Genomic DNA, 22,159 nt, shown 5'->3' with positions numbered 1-22,159 from the left:
CCGCAGAGCTCCCCAGCCCGGTCCACGGGTGAGGCAGGCAATGGGCCCTCACCAGCCCCCCAGGGGTCGCTGGCACCATGAACTCGGACAGCCAACCTCCTGAACCGGGAGAAGGAAATGTTGCTGTTAAGCCGCCCGATCCGTGGGTTTTGTTTCAGCAGTTCCTTGATGTTGACCTTGAAACGAGGAGGCCTTTCCGGAAAAAACAAACAAAACCCAAACAAATGAAAACCTGTGTTTTGATTCTGGAAAGAAGCTTATTTAGCGTTTAAAAACACCTTCCTATGTATCAAAAGGACAGAGGAGGAAGCTACACATCCAAGTTTTCTCTAAGAAAAGCCCTAAGAAAAGGGGTAACGAGGAACATTTTATCTTATTTTCACTCTGCCCCTTTTGTTGCTGCTTTGTGGTCATGGACAGGCTGGGACGGGGCCCCGCCGCCGCAGAGCCTGCACCTGGACAAACGCCTCCTCCAGCGACACGGACCCCAAAGGACCCAAATCAACCGCACGCGTGCTCCGTGGCGGGGCGGCTGTGAGCAATAAGACACGAAGAGGTGGGGGCCTGCAGTACAGGTCAGAATGGCTCACCAACGGCGTAGGGTGCAGACCCCGTCAAGGACCGGCCCACCCTCCTCGGAGACGGAGCGAGGACACCTGTTTCTTGTTTCCCCACCCCTCCTGCTGCACGAGGCCCCATAAAGCCTCGCCTGGGTTGCTCTGGCCTCTCATCAATTTCTACCGATTAAAGAGTCCAAGAACCCAGGTCAGGAACATACTCTGTGGCAACCCTGCCCGTGGGACCTTCTGCTCCTCCAAGAAAGGACACGGGCACCTCCAGGACCACCGAAGGCAGCCTCCCCGCGGGTGACAAGTGGCCGCCAGAACCTCTGCTTTCAGTGCCAGCACGTTTGGCAAGTCTGCCCTCCGGCCCGAGGGCCTCAGCAACTTCATCCTGCCTAGAAAAGTCCTTCACTTCGTAAAGCACCTCCGAGCTCCTCTCTCTGCCGGATGGGACGCTGCCCCGTCCATGAATCATTGAAGAAAGCCAGTACAATCTTTAAAATGCACTCAGTTGAATTCCGTTCAGCAGACTCTTCTAAATCTCAGCTGGGGCCCGTGTAACAAAAGCCGGGACAAAAGCACACAGATTTATTTAATGTTAAGTCGTCTGCCACATGAGAGCCTTCGCAAGGAATGGAAGCCCCGAAGAAGTGGTTACACCTGAGTGTCTTTATGCCGGGTTGGATGAAGATGGAAGTCGTGGAGAAACGGGATAGAACGAGAAACGTATGCCTACGTGTCATGACCAGGGACCCAGCAAGGCCTGTCCGGGCGGCTCCCTCCCCTTGTCCCTCCATCCGTGGAGATAAGGGTGCTCCTTTCCCCCGGGTATCGGAGGGGGTCACCTCTCAGGAGGTCTGATGACCGGTATTGGGGGGAAGGTCACAAAGTTCTTCCTGATGAACTATTTGAGTATAATTTTGCTGTTGCTCACCAAGTTTACCCAACCTTAGCCTGACGGACAGCCTATCTCCAGAGCCCCATAACCTAACATTTTGAGAGTTTTTCTTGTAAGAACCAGCATGTTTGTTCTGAGTTCCCTCCAACCGCACTAGCAGCCTCCCGCTCACTTGGGAACTTAGGCGTCTCAGTACTTGTTCTGTGGTCCTAAATGACGTTTCCCAGACACAAAACGCAGAGACCCCCGTGGCCGGTGCCTAGTATCAAAGCCACCGGGTGGTTCAGATCCAGGGTCCGCGGCTCTGGTTGTTTTAAGTCTCGAGGACAAACCCACCTACAGGCCATTTTCCGCATCAGCCCAAATCAATAGTTGTATGATTGTAGCGGGTCGGTCACGGTGGTCCAGGGCTGGGCTCTCGGAGCTGCACTGTCGCCGAGTGCCCGTGAGACCGCGGGGGCGCTTGCCAGTTCTCTGCGCTGGACTGAAGCAGTGTCCGCCTTCCCGCGGCCCAGAGCGGCGCACCACCCGTCTGAGCCGGGGCGCTTTCCCGGGTCCTTTTCTACCGGAGGCGCAGAGTGACCAAGTCGGGCCCCCGAAGTCCCGTGCAGCCCGGGCTACGGCGGCCTGTCACTCACATAAATGGGCCCTCCCCGACGGGCGTATGGAGCATCAGGAAAGAACTCGGGTTCCTCGGTTCCTTGCCGGAGGACCCGTCTGTGTGGGGCCCTCAGAGAAAGGAGCAGTAGTAAAGAATTCTGTTGCTGCCAACTGGAGTCTTTTTAAAATGTTCATTAGATGGATGTGGTTGGTGGAGTTGCCACGTCTCTCTCTCTGCTGATTTTGTGTCTACTTGGGTATCAAACACCGAGAGAGGAAGGCTGACGTGGGGAACTGAAACTGCGCCCGTCTGCTCCCGCGCGCTCTGTCCGTTTCTGCTTCCCGTATCTCGCGGGCCTGCTGGTCCTGCTGGTGGGGGGCACGCACGAGGGGTGCCGTGTCTCCGTTCTGAATGCAGCGCTGTGACACTTTTCTCTGCCACCCTAGCGATAGTCCTTTGAAGGCCACCTTATCTCATCTGGGGTGTTTTCCCCAGCGGTCGCTGGAGGATCTTTTCTCGTTCATTCACGTTTAACTCTCTGTGTCTTTATATGTAAAGTGGCTTTCATGTGACAGCATGTCTGAGTTTTGATTTCTCACCCGTCCCGAGACCATCCGCTTCTGGTCTGCAGGATTTAGGCCATTTACGTTTAAAGTAATTGTTGATGGCGTGTGCCTTGCTGTGGTTTTCTTTATGGTTCCTGTGCTCAGGGTTCATTGAGCTTCTGGGATCTATTGGTTTCCATCAAATTTGAAACATTTCAGGCTATTGGTCTTCAAATTTTGTTCTGTTCCCTCTCGTTCTGAGATGTCAGCAACACGTACGCTGGAGCAGGTGATACTGTCTCATGAGTCCCTGATCTTCTTTTCCCCTTCTCATTTTTTTCTCTGTTCTGACCTTTTCTCTGTAATATCTATTCTGCTGTTAATGCCACCTCGACTTTCTTTTAAAAAAATATCTCCTGGTTTCTGTCCTGGTCCTCTGCACTCTTGAGCACATAGGGTGTATTGACGACAGCTGTTTCTGTTGCTCTATTAATTCCATCATCTCTGTCACTTACGGATCTTATTCTACCGATGGACTTTTCTCCTGATTATGTTTGTAAAATACTTACTCTAAGATTCTGTAAAACATAAAGGTTACCGTTTTAATTATATTTAAGTGTACAGTTTGGTGCCCTTAAGTACATTCAGCAGCCATCCCTACCATCCATCTCTAAATGTTTTTATCTTGCAAAGCTGAAATTCCGTCCCCATTAAACACTAACACCCCCTTCCCCCTCTCCCCAGCCCCTGGACACCACCATTCTACTTTGTGAATTTGACAATTCTGGGAACCTCACATGAGTGGAATCACACGGTATTTGTCCTTTTATGACTGGCTTACTTCACGGGGCATAATGTCTCTGCAGTTCATCCACGTTGTAGCACATTTCAGAATTCCCTTCCTTTTTAAGTCACGGCTATTGATTTTTATTTAGTTGGATGCTTGGCATTGTGACTTTGACATTGCTGGGTCCAAGATGTGCTTTAATTCCTTTAAAGAATGCGGGATTTTCTGCCCCAAAACGGCTTGAAGGGATCAAACTGATCCTAGTAGTTTTGCTGTGTTGCACAACAAAATGCAACAGTCTTTCAAGGAAGACTGCAGTCAGCCCCAGGTTGTATTACAAGGTCTTCCCAGCCCTGCGTGAGGGCCAGTCATTGTTGAGTCTACAAGTTCCAGATCAGATGGCCGGGGGACAAAACCTCAGGGGAACCAAGAAGAAGGTCAATCTGAAATACCATTTTGGTAGCGGTGAAGCCTCAAGACACCATAAATCTAAAAACAGAAGTCTAATCGGCTCATCCCTGTTATAATAAATTATGTTTACACTCCCAACATAATCGAGGCTCTGCTGGGATGTGCCTTTCCATGCAGACACCAGGCTTAGGGCTGTCTGCCATGTTCCACCTTGTCCTGTGTAGTCGTCAGCCGTGTCTGGATACGGAAAACAACCGCGCCTCCTGGCAATCCTAGGTCCTAAAAGGAATATCCAGAAGCTTCTGAAACAGGGTGATCACAAGCCATTAAAAAAAACTTCCTGAAGTGGGAAGGGGTGCGTATAGCTCAGTGGTAGAACATATGCTTAGCATGCAGGAGGTTGTGGGTTCAATCCCCAGTATAATTATATTTTATAATAAAATTGTGCTTGTGTTTATAAATTACATTTTATAATATAATTATATTGTAATTATATACAATTATATGTTATAACTATATATTATTAATATTTATTATATATTAATATATACGATTATACATAATTATATATAATTATAATTATAATAACATATAATTATATTTTATAAATTATATATTATATAAAATTAAATTAAAATTTAAAAAATTTAAAAACGTCTAGAAGGGATAATTGATTCCCTTTTCTTCCATACTCAACAAACTACAACTCTCAAGAAGGGACTAAAACAACCTGATAAAGTGGAAAAACTAGTCTCTAGCTGTCACAAAGCCCACAAAGGGGACCACGTGTGTTCTGAAGGCCCAGCAAGCTAATCTACACGCATCTGCGGAAGCAGTCGCAGCCTCGGGGCAGCCTTGATTTGCGCTGACCCCATGAAGGCGGAGTTATGCCAGGCGAACACCTGCTACATCCACACAAGTACCACAGGGCAGACAGGACAGTGCAGCCGAGCCGGGAGAGAAAGGACTTGACCATCTGGAGCAGACCCAGCTGAATCCTGGGCCCCAGTGGCTTCGAGACCCACGGGGAGCATTGAGAGTCGTCTCGCTTGTGTTAATTGCCTGTTTCACTGCTGGTTTTCATGTCCTGTCCAGAGGGCTTGTTTTCAGTTGAAGTATAGCTGATTCACAATGTTGTGTTAGTTTCAGGTTTACAGCAAGTGATTCAGGTTTTTATATATATGTATGTATTTTTTCAGATTATTTTCCACTACAGGTTATTCTAAGATATTGACTACAGTCCCCTGTGCTGTGCAGTAGGTCCCTGTTGCTGATCTGCTCTATGTGTAGTGGTCTGTACCTGTCAAATCTCTTCCTCTGCCTGCTGTTTGGTAACCAGAGGTTTGTTTTCTATGTCTGTGAGTTAGTTTCTGTTTTGTAAACAAGTTCATTTGTATCATTTTTTTAGATTACACACATAACCGATATCATATATTTGTATTTCTTTGCCTGACTTATTTCAGTAAGTGTCATAATCCTTAGGTCCATCCATGTTGCTATAAATGGCAATATTTCGTTCTTTTTATAGCTGAGTACTATTCCGTTGTATAGATATACCACAGCTTCTTAAGCCAATTGTCTGTTGATGGACACTTGAGTTGCCTCCATGTCCTGGCTGTTGTAAATGGTGCTGCTGTGAACACTGGGGTGCATGTGTCTTTTTGAATTGGAGTTTTCATTTTTTCTGGATATATACCCAGGGCTGGGATTGCTGGATCATATAGTAGTCTATTTTTAGTTTTTTAAGGAATTTCCATACTGTTTTTCATAGTGGCTGCACTGATTTACATGCCCCCCAACCGTGTAGGAAGATTCCGTTTTCTCCACACCCTCTCTAACACTTATTATTTCTGTTCTTTTTAATGACAGCCATTCTGACTGGGGGGAGGTGATACCTCACTGTGACTCTGATTGGCATTTCTCTAATAATTAGTGATGTTGAACATCTTCTCTGTGCCTGTTGGCCATCTGGAGGCCTTCTTCAGAGAGATGCCTGGTTAGGTCTTCTGCCCATTTTTTTTAATTGGGTCGTGTGTTTTCTTGATACTGAGTTACATGAGTTACATGAACTGTTATATATTTTGGATATTGACTCCTTGTCGGTCGCATCATTTGCAAATGTTTTCTCCCATTCAGCTGGTTGTCTTTTCGTTTGGTCAGTGGTTTCCTTTGCTGTGCGTTCACGTCCTGCCCAGAGCTTTAAACTGCACACCGATTGGCAGCTCCGATGGTTCAGCAACGCACGCCACAACAGAAAGAAACAGCGATGAACCTGAGTCAACTAGAGAGTGTGTTTAACACACACACTTCTGATCTTAATCAACAGAATCTGGACAAGGGTGAGAATGTGGATACCACAAACTCGTGTCCCGCGGCCTGATGTCATCGTCTTTGGCCAAAAGGGGAACTGAGAGAGGAGAAAACCCGCCCCTGCCATCTGGAACTGATCTGATGCTCGTAGCTCGGTCTCAGTGTGGTCACGAGCTGTCTGAGGCTCGCAGCCAGGCCGTTCTGTTCCGTTGGACACAAAAACTCTCGCAGACGATCAGCCTCAGAGGTTACTGAGGTTACTCAAGAGACCAGGATAGACTGAAACAAAACAAGTCTGCTTCGTAATCCTAAGAACAGACCCAAATGAGGTCACTGTGCCACCCAAAAGTACCAATGGTAGGACCGCCCCCTTCTCCCTGATCGCGCCCCGTCCCCAGCAGATCTCGGCTTCCTGAGGTCCTCCAGCAAACCCCAGTCTGCACTGGGTTCTTCCCACCGCTTCTCTACACACCCTCTGCATCCTGCTGTGCTCTGGTCAGTGAAACGCCCGCGTCAGGGAGCCGGCTCTGCCAGTTACCTGCTGCTTAGCGGGGACAGAGTCTCGGGCCGGGAAGATGGGTGGACGAGAAGTTCAGGGATGGACGGCGCTGATGGTGGCATGACAGTAGAAATGAACTTAGTGCCACAGAGCTGTACACTGAGAGAGATTGAAAATGGTCAATTTTAAGTACATATATCTTATCACAATAACAATCAATATATTAATTTTTTCACCAAAAAAATCGTAAAGGGTATGGGGTGAATTAAAACTTGCAGTTTGGTAACCATAAGTTTGTTTGGTTTTTTCCTTTCTTTTTAAGTGAAGTGTAGTCCGTTTACAATGTTGTGTCAGTTTCTGGTGGACAGCATAATGTTTCAGTCATACACGCACATACATGCATTCCTTTTCATGTTCTGTTTCATTAGAGGCTATTACAAGATATTGAGTATAGTTCCCTGTGCTGTACAGTAGAAACTTGTGTATCTATTTTGTATATAGTAGTTAGATCTGTAAACCTCGAACTCCCAGTTTATCCCTTTCCACCCCCTTCCCTCCCATAAGTTTCTTTTCTACGTCTGTGAGTCTGTTTCTGTTCTGTAAATAAGTTCATTTGTGTCTTTTTTTTTTTTTTAGATTCCACATACAAGTGATATCATATGATATTTGTCATTCTCTGACTTCACTTAGAATGACAGTCTCCAGGTCCATCCATGCTGCTGCAAATGGCATTATTTTATTCTTTTTTATGGCTGAGTAGTATTCCATTGTATAAATATACCACAGCTTCTTTTTCTAGTCACCTGTTGATGGATATTAATTGCTTCCATGTTTTGGCTATTGTAAATAGTGCTGCTATGAACATTGGGGTGCGGGTGTCTTTTCAAATTAGTCTTTTCTGGATATATGCCCAGGAGTGGGATTGCTGGATCATATGGTAAGTCTATTTTTAGTTTTTTAAGGAATCTCCACACTGTTTTCCCTAGTGGCTGCACCAATTTACATTCCCACCAACAGTGTAGAAGGGTTTTGTTTTCTCCACAGCCTCTCCAGCGTTTATCATTTGTGGACTTTTGAATGATGGCCATTCTGAGCGGTGTGAGGTGACACCTCACTGTAGTGTTGACTTGCATTTGTCTGATGATTAGTGATACTGAGCATTTTTCATGTGCCTATTGGCCGTCTGTACGTCTTCCTTGAAGAAATGTCTATTTAGGTCTGCTGCCCATTTTTGCTTGTTTTTTATGTTGAGCTGTACGAGCCGTTTGTATACTTTGGAAATCAGTCCCTTGTCAGCTGCATTGTTTGCAAATACCTTCTCCCAGTCTATAGGTTGTGTTTGCATTCTGCTTGTGGTTTCCTTTGCTGTGCAAAAGCTTTTAAGTTTAGTCATTTAATCATTTTAAGTTTAATCAGGTCCCACTTGTTTATTTTTGTTTTTATTTCCATTACTCTAGGAGACAGATCCAAAAAAAATATCGCTGTGATTTATGTCAAAGAGTGTTCTGCTTGTGTTTTCCTCTCGGAGTTTTTTGGTACCTGGTCTTACATTTAGGTCTTTAATCCATTTGATCTGTGTATACAGTGTCAGAGAATGTTCTAATTCCATTCTTTTACATATAGCTGTCTGAACCACACGCTCTGAAACGCAGTAATGCATAGAGATAATGTTAGGCGCCACCCCTCCCGCACCCAGCCCCGTAGACACAGAGCGTTGACACGGGGCCAGAGGAACACGCTGCACTCACACCCACATCTTGACACGGTGGTTCCCTGAGTGACACCACCCCCGGTTACTCACACAACTGGTCATGGACACTCACAGCTTCATCGTGTCCCAGAATGAAGTATGCAATTCTCACGCTTCCAAATAATGTGTGCTAACACCGCGGGGCGTGCTAACACCATGCTCGCTGACACAGGCAGCCACATCAGTCGGACACGGAGCTCAGACAGGTATCCCCGAAGAACGAGGTTTGAGAACTGCAGCGCCCCACACACAGCGTCTCCCCGAGACAACAGGACGCTTTCTCACCCGCTGAGTTTCAGCACATTTCACTCAGGGGAGAAGGACGTGTGAAACGCAAGGAGACTGAATCAGTTAAGCCCCCACCTCCGGTAAACACAGTATTTCAACCTAAAGAAAGGAGGCAGCACCCCACGCGGGCTAAACACGATTTCCACTGAGGCTTCAGTTTCTGAATCAAGCGTGTCCCCCTTGCTCTTGGAAACACCGTGTTTCAAAGTATGTCATCAGGGCTGGGGCTGTGTGCGCCCCAGAGCTTGAGACACAGCGCTGGTCGGAGCCACCCATCGGAGACACCGCTCTGCTGAGCGGAGGACACGCCCAGCTGGGTCCAGCACAGAGCTTCAGCCCAGCTTCCCACGGACAGGTGGACGCGGCTCCCACAGAGACCGCTACGCAGAGTCAGGGGTCACTCACCTCTGTCCGACACAGAGTCTCAGTGTGTGTCCTTAAAGAAGGAGACCATGCGCCACAAAGTACTTGGAAATAACGGGTTTCACAAAAGTGCCACCGGGCTGGGCCAGTGACGCACCAAGCTCTGTTAAACGCAGCGTCTGAACCCACACAGTGGAGGAACGGATGCGCGCGTCCCCTGGTGCTGAGCACGCTGTTTCACGGAGGGATCTTAAGCCGGATCAATCGCGTGCCTAGCTCTTAAATCAGTTTCCTCACATGTCCCCAGAGAAAAAGTCCATACAGCGCCCAGCACCAAGCACAGCGTGTCCCGGACTGCACGCCCCGAATCGGGACGCACCCACGGTGGTTAGCATGGTGTGGCGCACGCTGTCGTCCTTTGTGACACGTGCTAAGCTCTGTTTTAGAAAGAGCCGGTGTGGGCTGGACCTGGAAAGCGCAGGCTCTGTGACCACACGACTGCCTCCAGCGACGCACTGGTGGGGCCGCCCCTGTGTCCCGGGATGGGGCGCCGAGGCTCAGGTGTCGGCGTGAACAGGGACACACGACCCGCGGGGCTAACCAGGCGGCTGGCGTGGGTCTGCCTGCGGCGACTCAGTTACAGACCTCGTGCTGACACTTAGCTTCAGCAGGTGCCCCACGTACGAGCACACGCGCTCAATGCCCTTAAACACACTTTCCAGAGACTTGACTGGATCAACCACACACCTGGCTCTTCTAAACTAGGTTTTCAACATGTATCATGAAAGAAAGGAGCTGGGACCCACCGTGCGGACGCGGCTGCCCCCGCTCATGTCAGCGCAGGGGAGTCCGGGCGCCGGCGGGTGGGCGCCACGGTGGCGGGCGGAGACAGGCCGTGGGGACCCGCCCCGCGCCCGGCGCAGTGACGCCTTCCCAGCCCACCTTGCCGAGAAGACGGCACATACAGCACACGTCACTAGTCACGGGGTGTCACAGACACACCTTGTCCTGAAGGAGTCGTGTCCCCAGCCCCGCTGAGCCGCGTCCACACAGGTCACGAGGAAGGAGCAGACGACCACAGCGGTGAACACGAGGTGTCAGAGACATCACAGCGCTGAAACAGTCACGCTCTGAGCTCTGCGCCGCTGACGTCCAACCTCTGTCACAGACAGGAGTCCACGGCCCCTGAAGTGTCCCCACGTGTCACAGAGACCTCACCCACTGAACGGCCGCAGCAACACAGGGCGAGCTCCTGTCCCTGGAGAAAGGAGCAACCACGCACTGCACACGGAGCGTCGCAGGGACACCTCTCTGCAGCGCCGTTCAGGCTCGCACCTCCCCGAAACCCAGGCTCCAACATCTGCCGCTGCACACCCCGTGCCTGTCCGTGCCCTGCTGAGCACGGCACTCCACAGAGGCGTCGTAGCCAGGCCGGCAGTCTGTGCGCCACGCACGGGTCAAGTGTTTCAGGAGATGCCAGTCCAATCACGTTGCTGCACACCTGAAACTAACATTGTAAATCACCTACACTCCGATGAAACTTTTCTTAAAGGTCACTGTGCTGAGTCTTCGGTGCCCCTCACATTGTCAAACCCGGTTTTCTACAAATGTCACTCATCAGAGTGGTCCGTGCACGTCGCCGTGTCTCGCAGCGACCGCGCACCTAGTGCGACTTTCACTGGTGTTCCCACGGAATCAGGACACTAAACACACACAGCCCGAGTTGCACGGAGTAAAACCAACACGCAAAAGCGAGTCATGTGTCCACGCGATAACACCGAGTCAGCCCAGGAGGAAATGAAGAGAACGGTCGCACCTAAAACAGCCCCCGTAAGAGAGCGGTGCTTCGGGATAAACTTAACCAAGGGAGAGCGACACTCGCGCTCTGGGAAAGCACAGCACGTCGCTGAAGGAGACGAAAGGCCTGGGTGAGTGCAGACGTCGTGTGTTCCCGAATCGGGTTGCTTAAGCCTCTTAAGGTGACGTTACTCCCCCGTGACTGGTGGACTCAAGCAATCTCTCAAAACCCACAGGCATTTGGTTTTTCAACAATGAAAAATCTGACCCTGAAGTTCACACGGACCCCTGTTTTCCGGGACCGCCGAGCTCAGCCTGGCCCCGCCAGCGGGCGGGTACCCGGTGGGGGAGACTTGTGAGCAAGGCGTGTGCAGCTTGCCTCCGGGGCAAACAGCATAAAGCACCCCCCAGCCACGAGAAACTGAATGTGAGGGTGAGGGAGGTAACGAGCGTGTCAGCGTGAGGGGCCGTGTGGACCACTCGCCGGCGAAACTAGTGAAAACTATAGACGTGTGACCATTTAAAGAAATAGTTTAGGGACAGAGAGAAAGTAAAGAAGTATTTATTCAAGAAAACGAACTAGAGACCAGGAAGGGTGCCGAGGGTCGGGGGCGTCTGAACCAGGCCCCACTCACTGCCCCCGACCCCGGCTCGGGGCAGGCTCCCCCACCCCAAGTCCCGCCGCCCGAGGGCCACAGTCCCAGCAAGGGCAGGGCTTCAGGCTGCTCCCCAGGTCCTGTGAAGCTACATTCTATGCAAATGTGGCCAAGAGAAGTTGGGGGGTCCCTTCTTCCCCAGGTCCCCCTGATGGGGCAGGACCGCCACCCTGGCTTCAGTGCCACCAAGAACTGAGGCCCTGACGGCCACTGAGTTTGTGAGGTGGTGCTTCCACACCTGGAGAGACAAGCCACGAAGACCGGGATCGCCTGCCCACCCCGTCCTCGGAGGGCCCAGCTCCTCCTGTGGTGACATCACTCAGACAGAAATGGGTCACTGTCCTCACCCTCAGCTCCAGACCCTGGCTCTGAGATTTTCCTGGGAGGAGAATCAGGCCATGGAGCAGATAAATCTTCATCTCTTCTCAGGGGAGCTGACTTCATTTGCAATAGAGTGTGGAGGAGTTCAAGCTGGGGGGCTCTCAGCCGTGGAGGATGTGGTGAAAGGCAGTTGCAAGGAGATTGGTGGGATCCCTGGACACAAACTCACTGTGCCCTGGCTGGTTTGCCCGAAAACTCGAAAGGGAGACAGCTGGGAAGAGTCTACCTGGGGCCAGAGCTGCTCTGAAACACTCTACAGACATCCCTTCAAAGGAGCGGGAACTTGATGGGTCCAGGCTGGGGAGCAATTCAGGCCCCCAGGGTATTGCTGAAAACAACAGAGAAATCAGCGTGTAACCAGCGGAGTTTAACAGCTGGACGTAGTCACGGAGAAACCTGCCAAAACCAGTGTCATTCCAAGGTGACAGCGTGCACATCCAAGTCTGTGCCCCAAGCAGCTTCTAAGCTCCGACGCTGCAGGGGTGGAAACAGACTCCCCGAAAATAGCCCAGCCAATCACCCAGCAAACTGAACAAGCTCACAGCAACACCAACCCCAGGAGGAGGACCGGTACCGTCCAGAGTGCTCGGGGTCCAACAGAAGAGTTATGAGACATGGAAATAAACTGGAAAGTATGACCCATACGCTGGGACAAAAACAAAACAAACAGGCACAGAAACTGACAGTGACTGAGACCAGATGTTGGTTTTAACAGACAAAGCCTTCAAAGGAGCCGCCACAGATTCGTTCAAGGGACCACGGAAGACAGGACAGCAGAGCTGCACCGAGAAGAGAATAAAAGCAAGGAGGCAGAATTTGTTTTTAAAAACAAATCAAATGGGTGTTCTGGAATTGAGAGGAATAACAGAAATAAAAAGTTCACCGGGAGAGCTCGACAGGAGAGTTGGACTGGCAGGGGAAAGGGTTGGTGAACTTGAGGACAGGCCCACGGAGGCTGTACATCCAGGGAACAGAGAGGGAAAAGGAGTGAACACAGAATGAACAGCTCCCCAGAACCACGTGGCCACCATTAAGTGCACCCGCATGCCCACGATGGGAGCGCCAGCGGAGAGGGCAGAGGCAGGCACTGAAAAAAGTATTTGAGAAACAGTGGGTGAAGGCTCCCTGAAGATCTTGGAGAGAAAAGAGACATGTCCAGTAGACTCAGCACGCTCTCTAGGATGAGTGGGAAGACAGCTGCAAACAGGTACACAGTAGCCTGAATGCTGGAAACCAAAGACAGAGGAAAGGTTCTGAAAACAGCAAGAGAAAGAGACACCGCTTACAAGGGCGCCTGGTCCACAGCCAACTCCCACCCCAGAAGCAGCGGGATGACGTCCAGAGGGCTCCAGGGAAACAGCCCCCAAACACAGAACCCATGTCCACCAAAGCTATCTGTCCCAGATGAAGGCAAACAAGAGCTGAGAGCATTTGCTGATGGACCTTGCAAGAAATTCTAAAGGAAACTCTCCAAGCCGAAAACAAGTGATCGCCCCCCCAAGGAGTAATTCAAACTCACACAAAAAAGCAAAGAGAAAAGTAAAGGTAATTATGCAATTACAACAGTAATACCGTGCATTTCCGCCTTTTCTCTCTTATTGAAGGGGCAGGGGCAGAACACGCATGTACACAACGCCCTCTTGGGCCTGTAAGATATGAAAATGTGATACATTGCCAGTAACAGCACAAGGAGGTGAGGGGGCACGCAAGGAAATGACTCCAGATGGTGACTTGAACTTACAAGATCAAATGAAGTTGGGCAGAAAGGATGAACATAAGGTTAAAACAACCAAAGCAGTACCTATATGCTTTTATTTTCGTCTCTCAAATTCTTTGAAAGATAAAATTACACAAATAACAAGTATCACAGTACATTTTTGGAGGAGAAAAGTCTGTAGGTACCTCGTGTGTAAGAATCACTCCACTGAAAAGGGGGCACAGGGAAGAGAGCGATGTAGGGAGAGCTTCCCTGCCTCACTGGAATTGAGTCAGCGTGGCTCGGAACCCAATTCTGACGAGTTAAGATGCATATGACAAGCCCTAGAATAACCACGAAGGAAATAACTTCAAAAAATAGTGAAGAAAGCATACATTAAAATGCTGTAATAGAAAACATCCATTCAATGCAAGAGGAAGCAGTCAAGGAGAAGAAGGGAAAGGGACGCGACACACAGCTGCAAACAAAGCGCGAGCGTCGGCAGTAAACCCGAAGGATGGAGAGCGATCTAACATGAACGGGGTAAGCAACCCAAACAGACAGCAGAGATGGTTGCGCTGGATTGAACAATAAACGGAAACCAGATCTAGCTGGATGCTGTCTACGGGAGATGCACTTCAAAGGCACAGACTGAAAGTAAAAAGATGGGAAAAGGTGCATTATGCAAACAATAACCACAAACTTTAAAATAAAAAGTGTTACTTGAGGCACGAAGGGATGTTTTATGGTAAAAGGGTCAATTCATCTGAAGCTGTAACAATTTTAAACATTCTTGTACTTAATAACAGAGCATCAAAATACATAGCAAAATTGGACAGAAGTGAAGGGGGAATTAGACAATTCAATGCTAATCTGCTTTCAATAATGGATAGAACAGGGGATAGGGAGACGGTCCATAAGTAAATGGAAGACTTGAACATCACCTACACCAGTTAGACTGTGGAACCCTCCATCAAACACAGCAGAATGTCCATTCTTCTCAAACGCCCACGGAACACTCCCCAGGGTAGACCACACGCTAGGCCACAGATCAGTCTCAGGGGACTGGAATAAAATAAAAAGCAATGTAACAGACCACAAAGAAGTTACCTAGTCTTGCGTCCTCCTTACCCGTTGGCTGGCTGATCGCACCAGTGGCTTCTCCAGAAAAATACCTCTTGGTGACATCACTAGAAAACCCCCATCAGTAGGTTCACGGAGTGTATCTTCCCCACGGCCTCTTCTGGGGACCTGACTTTTTCCTGGGCTTCTTGCCCATCTCAGTCTCCAAACTACTCAAGTCACTTGCTCTGCAAGGAACTCCTCCATCAGTACTTTTGGGACATCTCGAGACGCAGTCCGAGCCCCTCCTCTCCCCACTCCACACACTGTCCCGCCAGCTTACGCATTCCTCCTCCTGCCTCCCTTACTCCATCACTGTCTCATGGCACAGCCGTGTCCGTAACTTCTGTATGGATGGCTTCATTTCTGAGCTCGAATCTCTGTGTTTGCACTATAGAAACCAAAACTGAAATATAGCTCATAGTGAAGTTACTACCTTTCCCCCCAAAACAAGTAAACATTGCTCCCCCTTTAGTCACCAGTCTTAGTGAACGATGTCCTCAGGCAGCCAGAGACTCCTGTCTGAAGCCCTTCTCGGAGCTGCACTTTTAAGTGGTCCCCTGGTCTCTCCCCTGAGCTGTATTATCACCCTTCCTTTCTAATCTGAGTCCCACCCCCACAGTCTCATTTTCTTTCAGTTTCAGTTAAATGTTAATTTCTCTCAGAAACTCCTTCTCTGAACCCGCACTACGTTCCAGTCCATTCCATTCTTTCCTGTTCTCTTGAATAAACTACCTTCAGGGCATTTCTCTCTTTTATCACTCTACAATTCTTTCTTTACTTCCTTACCCCCTCCCCTGGACCAACTGCAGAAAAATCAACCCCAGAATACTAAAACAAAGCAGTTCTTCCCTCTCATCATTACCTGTGAATTATAAATCCAGAGAAATTCCTTGCCCACAAACCCATCTTGGCCTCGATTGGCCTTCCTCTAAAAAGTGCCTGTGGTCAGGCTGCACAATTATCTTTGGATTAAAATTTTATTTATGAAAGAAAGTAGGCTGGCCCAGCCTGGAAAAATTCTCTCCAGTTCTCACCAGAACCCACGTTGATGGAGAATCTAGGGACCCTGGGTTGTCCTAAAGAGTGCTGGACACTGTCACCACACTCCTGAGCTCAAAACTTCTTTCTTGTTCTAGAAAAAATAACATATTTTTGATGTTCTGTCTTCTTAAGCAGTTGATAACCTCGCCAGTGGTTACATGCAAAGGACGGACCCTGTTAACTTGGATGCTGGTCAAGAAAATCTAACCAAGATAAGCCTTCTTAAAAAAATTTTTTTTTGTCCTCTAATACATAGATCACATACATACAATTAAGGAAAATGGGTTATGTCCTTAACGTCATCATCCTTCTAAAAGGGTCCAAAAACATCTATATCCCTTTGTCTAGAGGCCTCGTTGGATTTGGCTTCATCTGGGCAGTAACATAGAAAATGGGCAGAAGGACGGTCTGTCTTACTCTTCATTTGTAAGAAGACCTTCAAACTACCAACATTTAATTGTTGTATCTTCCCGGTGAATTGATTCTTATCCTTATGCAACGTCCTTCTTGGTCTCTTCTGACACTCTTTGACTTAAAGTCTGTTTAGTCTGATGTAAGTAGGGCCACTCCTGCTCTTCTGCTCACCATTTGCACACACCTTTTCCTATCCCTTTGCTTTCAGCCTGTGTGTTCTTACATCTGAAGTGTGTCTCTTGTAGACATTTACTTGGCTCTTTTTTTTTTAATTCATTGAGCCATTCTATGTATTTTAATCCATTTACACTTAAAATAATTACCAAGAAGGATTTCCTAGTGCCAGTTTCTTAATTGTTTTCTGTATGTCTTGCAGTTATTTTGTTCCTCTTTGAGTTTATCCTACTTGGACTCCTTTGAGCTTCTTAAATTTGGGTGTTGCTTCCTTCCACGGAGTTTGACCGTTCTATCTTCGCAGAAGCTTTTTGTTCGTTTCTTTCTCCTCCTCCTGGAGCTCCCATGGTGTCTGTATCGGCCAGCTTGAAGGCGTCCTACTTCCCCTTCGGCTTTCTTCTCTTTCCTTCATTCTTTCCACCCCCGGCTGAATAATTTCAAATGTCTTGTCTTTGCGTTTGCTGGGTCTTTCCCTTGATCAGGTTGGCTGTTGAGCCCTCTGTGGATTTTTAATTTCAGTTGCTGTATCTTCAGGATGGAATTTGTTCGACTCTTTTTTTTTTTTTTTTTTAACAGTTTCCATCCCTTTGTTGATGTTCTGATCTCGTTCATGCCTCCGTTTCCTGATTTTGCTTACTTGTCTGTGTTCTCTTGCAGGTCACTGAGCTTCTTTACTACGCGTATTTTGAATTGTCAGGTGATTCACAGATCTCCATTGCTCTCGGTCTGGTTCCTGGAGGCGTATTTGGTTCCTTTGACTGGGACATCTTTCCTTGTGTGTTCATGTACCTTGCGATTATTTGCTGAGTTTCATGCATTTGAAAAAAGAGTCACTTCTCCCAGTCTTTACAGACTGGCTTTATTCAGGGGAAGACCGCCACCAATTAGCCCAGCTAGAGATTCGGGGGCCTCTGAAGCCCGTCGGGTGGGGGTGCGAGCGCCGTGTCTCTGGGCTTGCGCACCTAACCGCCCAGTTAGCGAGTTCGCTGGCTTCGTTCCCAGGCGCGTGTAACCCCTCGCTCCCTCTGGTGTCTGTCTGTGGTACTGCATGTTCCCTGGCACTGCCGGCAGCTGCCCTGTACGTTCTCAGCAGCCCCCACCCTGGCACCCAAAGTACGCCAGCTGCCGGCTGGGTCCCCAAATCAGGCAAGACGGAAGCAGCCCTGAGGCACGGCATGTCTCCCAGAGATCAGAACGCCGGCCTCATGCCCTCCTCTTCTCCCTCCCGCCTGGGGAGAAGCTACGCAGCTGAGCATCTTCTGATCACACCAGGCTGCGCTGGCCTCTCTCTCCAGGCCACGGGCCCTCTGGTGCTGCCCAAAGCTGCCCTCCCTCATCCTTGCATCCAGCAACCTCCACACGTCCACGGCTTAGGTTCTCAGCCGCCGCCCCGCCCCCCCCCCCCCCCCCCCCCCCGCCGGCCAGTCCCTGGGGGATGCTGTACTGGCCGGGGGAGGGGCCACCACAGAGTGAATGGCTCTTAACTCCTCAGTGTGGCTGTCCTTGGCTTTGCGCTGGCCTGGGGGCTGCGACTTCTCAGCCGGTGTCTGGAGATCTCCTGGCGGTGCTGGGTCCTTCTGTTGTTCCCTTGGCGTCTCTGCTGGGGGATGAGCGCTGAGCCTTCCCATTCTGCTGTCTTGCTGGCGTCGCCCCTACTCCTCTGTTCTTCATCCCAACGAGGTGGCAAGCGTTAGAGCCCAACGTCCAAAAGGTGCACAGCACAGACTGCGCTGCATGAAAGGCTGCGTGAGCGAGGCAGGCCTCTAACCGAAATATCAGGAAGGCTGCGGCCCACGCCCAAAGTCAAGTCCGTCTGCAATGGCGGTCAGAGACCCAGGCCACCTGCAAGCAAGAGAGGGCGAACAGTATCACCAAAAAGGTCATGCCCACCAGGTGCCTCGGTTGTGAACTTATTTGGGAATAACAGGGTCTTTGCAGATGTTGTCACGTCAAGGATCTCACAATGGGGTCACCCCATGAAAAGAAAGAAAGATGAGGTCACCCTGGGTCTAAGGCAGGTCTTAAATCCTCTGACGGACGTTCTCATAAGAGAAAGGAGAAGGATATTAGAAACATGGAACTGAGAACGTCTTGGGAAGACGGAGGCAGAGATGGGAGACCTGGCTGCAAGCCAAGGATTGCCGGCAACCACAGAAGCCAGGAGAAAGGTGAGAAAGGTTCCCTCAGAACCTCCAGAAAAAACAGCCCTGCTACCACCTTGGTTTGGGACCGCTGGCCTCCAGGACTGTGAGAGAATGAATTTCTGTTGTCTTGAGCCACCCAGCTTGTGTGTCCTGGTTACAACAGCCCTAGGAATCTAACACGGGCTCTGTCTTCCCTTGCAGAGCCGCGGCTTCTGTTCCCAGCCCCACCGCAGCCTTGAGATGGGAGCAGGGTCTGGTAAAAAAGAAGAAAAGGAACAATGGGCCCAAAATGAAGTCACTTGCCAACAAAGCCTTAATATCTAACCTAACTGCAGTTTCAGCCTCTGCCAGGAGTGTGACCTCTGACCGGTCGCCCTGGGACAACCCGGCCAGCACTAGTGAGGTCACCTGCATGACACACCCCCGCCCTGCCCCCGAAGGGAGGTGGCCTTGCCTTCAACGATCCACTCTCTGTCAGAAACTTCCTTTTCCTGTCCTCTTCTGCCTGTAAAAGCCTTCCGTTCTGCACAGCTCCTCACGGCTCCTCAAGGCTCCTCACGGCTCCTTTCTACCCGCTGGATGGGGTGCTGCCTGACTCAGGCATCACTGAACAAAGCCAGCTAGAGCTTCACGTTGACTCAGCTGCATTTTGTCTTCTTGACAAGTCACCGCGTGGACGGGAAGACATTTTGTAGGGCAGTCTGACTATCCACATTTTGCTTACCAGGCTTATTATTAAAACCAGCAGTTGCAGAAATTTCAGTCTAAGGCAATGACAAAGAACCCAAGTCTGCAGGAACACCCGAGGAGCCACGCCCTAGAACCAGGAACACCCGAGGAGCCAGCTCTAGAACCTAAGCCCACCCCGCCTCGGTGGGCCCAGGCTTTCTCGTCCCTCCGACTTACATTTCACAGGCATGGTCTGCCCTTGGTCATCCTGGAAGGGAGGCCCAATTTTCTCAGATACAAGAGTTGAAAACACAAGAGATATTCCACCCAGAGCCACCACCCACGCCACGCAAGAGGAAGGAAATAAAACGAAAAAAAGAGAAAATCCGACGGCTGGGAAGGACACAGTATGTGGAAGTTTGTTCCACTACCCCCAGGTTTGAGTTTCTTTCCCCTCCAAGCCGCAGCCAGAGCCCTCCTTGTCCCTCTCAGGGGCCTGAGTGGCCTTTCTTGGCCATCAATCAGGAGGCCGCACCTTGGAGGAGGCCTGACCTTGGCCTAGGACTCTGGCTTATGTCCGATTGGCTCCCAGTGAGTAAGGCTGCTGAGCCTGTAAATGTCCCACCAGCTTCAAGAGTGTCTTTCCTTCCAAAGACAGGAGTTCCTTCTTTCCCCCTTTCTCCCCTTAGGCGAGGAGGTAATTAGATTTATTTACATACTTAATTTTTCAGTGGACGTACTAGGGGTATATTCCTTCTGGCAGACCCCGGACCCTTGACCGCTGTGGGGGAGGCACTCGCTCTCAGAGCGACTGCAGTGTGGCCGGTGCTGGAGGGCCTCAGTGCGGACCAGGGGAGGCGATTTGTCATGAGCCTCGAGGTGAATCCAACCCTTGCCCTCCGCCAGCTCATGCACTTCCACTGCCCCTCACTCTCCCCCTCACCTCCCATAAGGGTCCACTTCACCCCGGGGCCACCAAAAGCAGTAAGGAGGTGATCGGGTCTCTGGCCACCTGGAATCTGGACATGGAACCAGCGATCATGCCGCGGGCTGGCTGGCTGGCTGGCTGTCCCCACCGAGGACAGTGGTGGACTTTCTGGCCTCTGCCTCCCCGACAGCCTTGGGGCAGCCGCCACAGGACTCCATGAATCCCAAATGCCTGCCCCTGTCACACTGGGCCACAAACACAGAGACTGCCATGACCCCTTTCCTGCTGGACAAGCAGAAACTCTGACAGTCCCAGCCGCCCCCGAGTAACCGGGTGGTGGGCAGCCCCCGCCCCCACCCCAGTGGGAGCACACATCCCAGCTCCTCATCCTCCAGCAAAGGGTGGGGCATCTCTTTTGTTTTTAAGTTTTGCTTTTTTTTTTCTTTTCTTCTCCAAAGAACATCAGGCCCTTGGGTGCTGTTCTTAATTGATGCTTCATGGTTGGTTTGTTTTTTTCAGATTGAAGTCCAGTTGGTTAACAAAGCTGTGTTAGTATCGGGTGTACAGCAGAGTGAGTCAGTTACACGTATACGTGTGTGTATATTCCTTTTTAGATTCTTTGCTGTTACAGTTTATTGCAGGATACTGAGTATAGCTCCCTGGGCTCTGCAGCAGGGCCTTGCTGATGCTCCATCTTCCCAAACAGACCAGGACAGCGCTCTTTCTGCTTAAGACAGAATTTACTCCCTTATTTGATAGTTTTATATTTTTATTTAATAAAGAAGGAAAAAGAATTGTCCAAAAGCAGGGATGAGGTGGACAACGAGCCCTTTAAAACTATGCTAGAAAATATATTAAGTAAAATATGCAGACAATATAATGACAGGTGAGAAAATTAAAAATGAATGTGGAATGACTGCAAGGGGGAAGCCCGATCCGGCTGCTGGAGGCGCAGGTGGCTGCACTTTGTGAAAATTCATGGCTGCTTTTCCGGATGTGTGTGTGGTCCGCTGCAAGTTCACTGACATAGACACAGCCAGTGCAAATCTGCAAAAGGGAAGGCAGCACATGGAAGATTGGCACTGGTGACATCTGGATGGTGGGTGGTCAGAGATTCTCATGTTCTTCCAGGCACTGTTCGGACTTTGCTCAAGGACGATGTTTACTTCCATAGTTTAAAAACAATGAAGTCGTGAAAGTAACATTTCTCTCCTTTATTAGCTGCATTTGCCTGTAGTTCTTGCTACAGCCCACTTGTCCTGAATTGCAATTTTCTGCTGTTCCAAAATAAACCTATTTTTTAATAACAATAATAAAAGTTGTTGCTATAATTTATTATTATATATAATATATAATATTTAGTTGTCGCTATAATATATATGACAATAATATATAATACATATTGTCGCTATAATATAATATGTCACATTACGTATAATAATATATAGTTCTTGCTGTAATATAATATATACTATACTACTGAAGTTCTTCTTCCAGCTCGTTTATCCAGCCCGCAGTTTCTCGGCGCCGGGAGACCCCTTTCCTTCTTGTTCGGGGGCACTGGCAGGTGCCCCAGGCGCATCAGGGGTCGCCCCGCGCGCCCACCACCCTCCGTTGGCGGGCAGCGGCGGGGCCGGCGAGACTCGAACCCGAGATCCCCACCGCTCCCCGCCCGGCTCCGCGCCGCGCCCCCTCCCCCGGCCGCACAGACCACGCCCAGGCTCCTCCTCCGAGTGGGAGCGGGCGGCGCGCGGACGCAGCAGCTGCGTCTCCGGGGCCGCATCAGCAAGGTCTTTAGTGACGCGGACGCTCTCACTCGCTGTGACCTCGTGGCGCAATGGTAGCGCGTCTGACTCCAGATCAGAAGGTTGCGTGTTCAAGTCACGTCGGGGTCAAGCCGGCTTTTTTTCCTCTCCGGCTGCAGGGGCGCGTAAGGAGCGGGGGGAGGGTGTGTTATCGCCGCCGCAGGACGCAGAACCCGCTCTTTTCCCTCGCACCGCGAACACCGGGCTCACAGACACGCGGCTCCCTCCGGGACGGCGGCTGGCGGCGCGGCGCGGCGGGCCTCCGAGCTGCCCCGAGGGAGGGAACGGACCCCCTCCCCGCCCCTCGAAGCCCC

At 50.1% G+C, this 22,159-nt stretch overlaps 1 non-coding gene across 1 annotated transcript; it reads left to right on the top strand.

Moving 5' to 3' along the window:
* Positions 1-21,863: 21,863 nt before the first annotated feature.
* Positions 21,864-21,935, top strand: TRNAW-CCA. The gene has a single exon. It is a non-coding gene; the product is annotated as a tRNA-Trp (tRNA).
* Positions 21,936-22,159: the final 224 nt, after the last annotated feature.

Source organism: Camelus ferus, chromosome 16 (assembly GCF_009834535.1).
Source record: "Camelus ferus isolate YT-003-E chromosome 16, BCGSAC_Cfer_1.0, whole genome shotgun sequence".
Classification (NCBI taxonomy): domain Eukaryota; kingdom Metazoa; phylum Chordata; class Mammalia; order Artiodactyla; family Camelidae; genus Camelus; species Camelus ferus.
The sequence above is the reverse complement of the archived record's forward strand: the minus strand, read 5'-3'. Positions and strand labels throughout refer to the sequence as shown.